Source organism: Muntiacus reevesi, chromosome 6, assembly GCF_963930625.1.
Source record: "Muntiacus reevesi chromosome 6, mMunRee1.1, whole genome shotgun sequence".
NCBI lineage: Eukaryota > Metazoa > Chordata > Mammalia > Artiodactyla > Cervidae > Muntiacus > Muntiacus reevesi.
The window spans coordinates 37,466,487-37,472,681 of record NC_089254.1 but is presented as its reverse complement, the minus strand read 5'-3'; the positions used below and the strand labels follow the sequence as shown (position 1 = coordinate 37,472,681).

Sequence of the window (6,195 nt, the reverse complement as noted above, 5' to 3'; positions counted from 1 at the left end):
TGTCGATCCCAAACTCTCTATCTCGTGCTCCCATCTTTTCCCCTGGCAACCATAAGTTCATTCTCTTACGTCTGTGAGTCTGTTTCTGTTTTGTAAGTATGTTCCTTCGTAACGTTTTTTGATTCTGCCTATAAGCGATACCTTGTGGTATTTCTCTGTCTTACTTAAATCATTCAGTATGACAATCTCTAGGTCCATCTGTGTTGTTATAAATAAGATATTTCATTCTTTTCAGGGGCTATATAATATCCCATTGTAGATATGTACCATATCCTCTTTATCCATTCCTCTGTTGATGGACATTTAGATTGCTTCCATGTCTTAGTTATTGTAAGCTGTGCTGCAGTGAACATGAGGGTGCATGGATCCTTTTGTGGCGTGTTTTTCTCCAGGTATATGCCCAGGATTCTGATTGCAGGGTCATATGGTAGTTCAGCAAATATGGAACACTTCACAAATGTATGTGTCATCCTTGCACAGGGGCTATGCCAATCTTCTCTCTGCTTGTTTTGATTCACATGGGCAGGCAATGACAACTCTGTCACAACTGCTTCCTGACTGGAGTCATTTTAGGACCCATCCTGATTTCAGAGATTTTTAAATGTGAAAAGAACATATTCACCTTAGAGTAGATGAAACATGGCATTTAGACTATATAAAGTAATCATTGAAAACATTCGTTAATTGGTTATCTATTGCTCTCTCCATTTCTGTAATATAGTTTTATATGTTAGTGTATATATTTATTATTAAGATAAATACTGATCAAAGATTATTTAAATCAAGCAATGCCTGAGAGAGTGTTCTAGGCTATTTTGATTAAACTTCAAAAAAATATTATTGGGTAGTTTTAAAGTTGAATAAAGTAAAATTTCACTTCTTTCTATAGCAAAGTAATTTTTTGTACATTGTTCCAAATGGTGATTAAACTATTAAAATTGATAAGTATTATATAACATTTTATGGTTTTGATCTTTAGTTCCTAGGTTTTTTCATATTTCATAAGCCTAGAAGTCTTTATGAAACTGAGAGGAAAAAGGAAAAACAGATGCCATTTATTAAAACTGTATGTTTGATGTTGAGTCCTTAGGAAGAAAATGAAGGGTAGGTTACATGGAATGGAGACAGAGCTAAAATACATTAAGGATTGAAAAGTCGGCAATCTATGTTGGAAGAATCTTGTTGCTGTCACATTCTTGGAATAATGTTTCTAGTTCATATTTTTACATGCAACCGTATTTAGGAAATTGAGTTGCCAAGGTTGTAAATTTGATATAACGTTATTTTAAACAACATACCATCATGATATGTCAAATATTTCTTTATAGATTTGATAAAAACACTATATCCAAAAGATGGAAGAAAGAGAAAACTTTGAAATATGATCATTAAATATGTTACACAAATATTTTAAGACTTTGAAAGTTGTTTTCAAATTTTTGCACACATTTTGATAGTTAATTTGGTAAGTTTTATAAAATGCATACCAAGGGCATTTAAGTTGTCCTCAGCAGATAGTCTTGAATATTTTCATTAAAACAATTCCTTCCATGTGGGACTAAACCCACATTTAACAATACTGAAGAGAGCAATAGAAGCTGTCCTCATTTTTCTTTAGTTATATTATTTTTTAATTAAAAAAAAATTACTTAAGTAGGTTTGGGTCTTTATTCCTTTTACTTAGCTTTGCAGAGAAGAGTAAATTGCCTGTTAAAGATATGTGAAGACAAAGTTTACAGAACATCACAGAGGATCAATAAGGAACGTTGCTTTTACTTAAGCTTACAGTTGTCTATATTATAAACCATTGGAACTAACAAGCATTTCTTGTACTGTTTATGCATAAAGAAGGTGATTTTTAACTAAACTTATGTCATAATTATGTAATTACCCTTTCCAGTGATCAAATATCAATTTAATTTTCAAATTAAAATTTGAGTTAAATTTTTTAAACCACACAGTTTTTAAATGTCTTTGTTATATCTACTCAAGCTTTCATATATATCATATATACACATATATATCAATTATAAAGGCAGCTTACTAAGTTGCTTCAATTGTGTCTGACTCTGTGTGGCCCTATGGCCTGTAACCCACCAGACTCCTCAGTTCATGGTATTCTCCAAGGAAGAACACTAGAGTAGGTTGCCATGCCCTCTAGGGGATCTTCCCCACCCAGGGATCCAAACTACATGCCTTATATCTCCTGCAATGGCAGCAGTTTCTTTACTTCTGTTACCACTGGGGAGGCCCATAAATTACATATACTGACATATAATTATATATATTTATGTATATGTATATACACATATACATATACATACATACATATGTGTATGTATATATATGCTTCCCTGGTGGTTCAATGGTAAAGAATCTTCCTGCACTGTGAGAGACTTAGGTTCTATCCCTGGGCTGGGAAGATCCCCTGGAGGAGGGCATGGCAGCCCACTCCAGTATTCTTGCCTGGGGAATCCCATGGACAGAGGAGCCTGGTGGGCTGCAGTAAATGGGGTCATAAAGAGTTGGACACAACTGAGCGACTAAACACAGCACAGCACGTATGTGTGTGTGTGTATGTATATATATATAATTGATATGTATATTTCAGTGGGGTTAACATGGAGTTAGTTGATGATAGAGTATACAAAATAGGACAGATTATTTTGATTTGGTCTTTAAACTTCTTATATCAATTTATGCCTTAAGCCACTTAACTCACTTGATCAGTGTGTGTAGCAAGTGAAAACACAACAAAAATTTTATATCTTGCTTCATTCCTTAATCTGGTTATCCATTTCAAGCCCCTATTTACCACATAGAGGCAGGACCAAACCTCAGTGGAAGCCTCAGGGATATGGGAAGGAACAGTGGACAGAGTCAGAAGAACTGCAGGTATGTGCTTCAGTGTTATCTTTTATCACTCAGGTAACTTTGGAAGTGACACATCTCAGCAGACCTCAGTGACATGAATTTTGAAATGAGAACAGTGGACTGGTGATCTCATCTATTACTTAATTATGAAATATGATTCATAACCCAATGCAGATCTTTCACTGTTACTAAAAAAATCAAAGGTGCATCCCAGAAAATGAGTATTATCTTAATTTTAATTATTGAAGTCCAGATTTACACTTCATTTTAAAAACATAATCTACTCAATTCTCCAAATTTTCTATTATTATAAATTATATGCCTTTTATGAAATTAACATTGGGAGAAAATGACACCATTATAATCAAGAAAATCTAAATGTTGTCAGTTTTAAAGAAAAATTTGGAAACATACAAAGAAAAATGACCTGTAATGAAAATATCAAAAGACAACCACTCAAAAATAATATTCTGATGATACAATCACAAATGATGCCAGTAGAAATGAGGGGGTGTCTAAAGATCAGCATAACTGCATTTTGAAAGAAAGAATGGAATCCAGAGATGAGTAAAAGCTTGGAAAATTATGTATTTAGTAAACAAATGAAGGAAAGACTATAAAATATTTGGGCATATTTGAAGGGCTTTTTCAGGTCTGATTTGGTGAATGCAAAATTCCACTGGTGGACTAGATTAATAAAGGACAAAGAGGAAATAGAAAAACTTTTACAATACCACTCTTGCTATTACTCCTACTAACTTTCTTTAAGTTGTTGGGTAAATAAAATTTATTTTTTCTCAAATATTTAATATATTCTGTTCTCTGTGCATATGTGGTTTTATCTCTCTTTTCTGGCTAATTTTACTGTTCCTTCAAGACTCTGTGAAGTCTTCCTGTTATAATCTTTACACATCCAATTTAGCTTATAACATAATTTATTTGCATTTTTATTTTGAATAGTATTTGTTTAACCAACAAGACAGAAAAAGTATCTATTTGGGAATAGAAGGCATATTTGGGATAACTCAGTGTCAGCCATCCAGCACTGTACCAGGCACATAAGAAAAAAAAAGAAAGAATATTTGAAAAAATTAAGCAAATGAAGAAAATATATATGGCTACTATACTAGAGACTGCATATTATCTCCCTGTAATCCATGTATCCCCTCATCCTTTAGTATAGATTACTTTCAATTTTTCTGACCATTTAGCTGGAGAAGGAAATGGCATCCCACTCCAGTACTCTTGCCTGGAAAATTCCGTGGGCTACAATCCATGGGGTTGCAAAGAGTCAGGTACAACTGAGAGACTTCACTTTTACTTTCAACTGCCAAGCTAGACATTTCTAGACTCTCTCATAACTAGGTTTGTCCACATAACTGAGTTCTGGCAATGATACGTGAGCAGAAAATCTATAACTCCAGAGTTGAGCCCTTAAATGAAAGAGCAAGTCCTCCCTTTGCTATGATCTATATAAGATGGGAGCTGGTACAACCCTCCTGGAACAGAAAATGAAAGCTGTATTTTGAGAATGATAGGACAGAAAGTGATGGAGCTAGATAATGTTGTGGAATTAAATATTAGGCATGGCCCATTTACCTCAGATTTAGCCATGAGAAAAAAAAATTAAAATTTTTTAAACTATGGTATTATTTGCATTTTTGTTGTAGTACTTAAAACCTATATTTTAACTAATACAACTTTTGACAGTGTCATCTAAAATGGATTCCAGGGATGTTTCATTTACTTAATGAAAATCAAGCACTGGTACTTGAGAACAAAAGCCAGACTTTTCTTCATCATTCACTGAAGAATAATTAGTGATTTTGTCAGATGAGGGGGGTAAAAAAGCAAATTTAAGTAAGAACTGGATTGAAATTAAACCTTGTTCCTATTTAACTTTCTTCTCTCATTCCTTTTATGTTGGGCAACATTTCAATTATGGTTTCAACCTTTGTTATAAAGAGCAATTTGAGACAAACAAATGGAATATGAGCAATGGAATTGTTAAGGGGAAACATGGCAATAGAAAAAAAGCTTTCTACAACTTAAGGCAGAATGCATTTCAAATGACGTGTATTAGTCTTAGAAAATATTGAGACTAGTTCAAAAGCTTCTTGGGGTCTGGCTGTTTTTTTTTTTTTTTTTTTTAATCTACCTAAGTAATCTATGGAGAAGGAAATGGCAATCCTCCCCAGTACTATTGCCTGGAAAACCCCATGGACAAGGGAGCCTGGTAGGCTACAGTCCATGGGGTCGCAGAGTCTGACACGACTGAGTGACTTCACTTCAAGTAATCTAGATACAGAGACCAGCTGCAAATATATTTAATTTGTTGATACCCAAAGATGAAGTCTGGAGTAAGTGTAAGGCAAAATGAATGAGAGGTTAGAATCTTCTTGGTAGAGAAATAATATCTTATATGTGGTTAAACAGAAACTAAACAAAAGAATACAAGATTTGAAATAAACAGACTTAAAATACAAATGAAAATACATTACAAAAATATCAAAGTATCACCTTTAAATCATGACTATAATGCAGTTATAGTAGCTAACTTATCACAAAGTAAAGATGTCCTAGTATAATTAATAACCTAAATTATTATTCTTGCATATGCATATCTACTTGAGACTATAGTAATTTGGCAGATGTTACACTGGTATCTAATATGATTTCACTAATGGGTGTAGTGATTACACATATGACTATAGAAAAAGGGATGGTTTGCAAAAAAGTAAACAAAGCACTGAACACAACTAGAAAATTTAAAACAAATTTTATACATCAAGGAGCATTTTTGTTTGTTTATTTGTTTGCTTTTGCTTTGTACAGCTAATCCTAAATGGTGAGAGTTTTGGCATAGGACGATTTGAGTTCCTATGATTGATTGCTATGGTGAGTTTGGTCAAGTCCTTTTAATATATGCTTTATATTTCAAAATGTGTTTCAATATAATTTTTTCAGAAATAACATGAAAAATTAATAATTATTTTAGCAGCAGCAAGCAGTATTAATCATTTTCTGATATCTGTATTATTATGTCAGGACCCCTCACTTGGACCACAGCCTTGTCTAACTCAACGAAACTATGAGACATACCATGTAGGGCCACCCAAGACGGATGGGTCATGGTGGAGAGTTCTGACAAAATGTGGCCCACTGGAGAAGGGAATGGCATACCACTTCAGTATTCTTGCCTTGAGAACCCCATGAACAATATGAGAAGGTAAAAAGATAGGACACTGAAAGATGAACTCCCAGGGTCGGTAGCTACCAATGTGCTACAGGAGAAGAGAGGAGCTGTAGCTCCAGAGAGAA

At 33.8% G+C, this 6,195-nt stretch overlaps 1 non-coding gene across 1 annotated transcript; it reads right to left on the bottom strand.

Annotated features, from left to right (window-relative positions):
• Positions 1 to 435: 435 nt before the first annotated feature.
• LOC136171269 (U6 spliceosomal RNA) lies at positions 436 to 537 on the bottom strand. The gene has a single exon (XR_010663815.1). It is a non-coding gene; the product is annotated as a U6 spliceosomal RNA (small nuclear RNA).
• Positions 538 to 6,195: the final 5,658 nt, after the last annotated feature.